General features: G+C 37.4%; 1 pseudogene; it reads left to right on the plus strand.

The window, feature by feature from the left end:
* LOC145285029 (5S ribosomal RNA) overlaps nucleotides 1–97 on the plus strand; it is a 118-nt pseudogene extending 21 nt beyond the window's left edge.
* The last annotated feature ends 213 nt before the right edge of the window (nucleotides 98–310 follow it).

Below are 310 nucleotides of genomic sequence, written 5' to 3' on the forward strand. Positions count from 1 at the left end.
ACACACCGGTTCCTGTCAGATCACAGAAGTTAAGCAACGTTGAACCTGGTCAGTACTAAAATGGGTGACCATTTGAGAATACCAGGTGCTGTATGTGCTCTCCGCTGAGCTCGGCATTGTTTCTAGTGGTCTCTTTATATTTTCAATTTTCTGAAATTGAACATTTTGGATTTCTACTTCAACTGCTTCATTTTTCTCTGTTTCTCTTGTTTCATTGATCTCGGTCTCCACGTTTGCATCGTTCAAGATTTACAGATCCATTTATATGTAATGATTCTAGGTGTTTCTTCGTCTTTTTTTTTTTTTTACA

Source organism: Euprymna scolopes, chromosome 1, assembly GCF_053919585.1.
Source record: "Euprymna scolopes isolate OS-2025 chromosome 1, ASM5391958v1, whole genome shotgun sequence".
NCBI lineage: Eukaryota > Metazoa > Mollusca > Cephalopoda > Sepiida > Sepiolidae > Euprymna > Euprymna scolopes.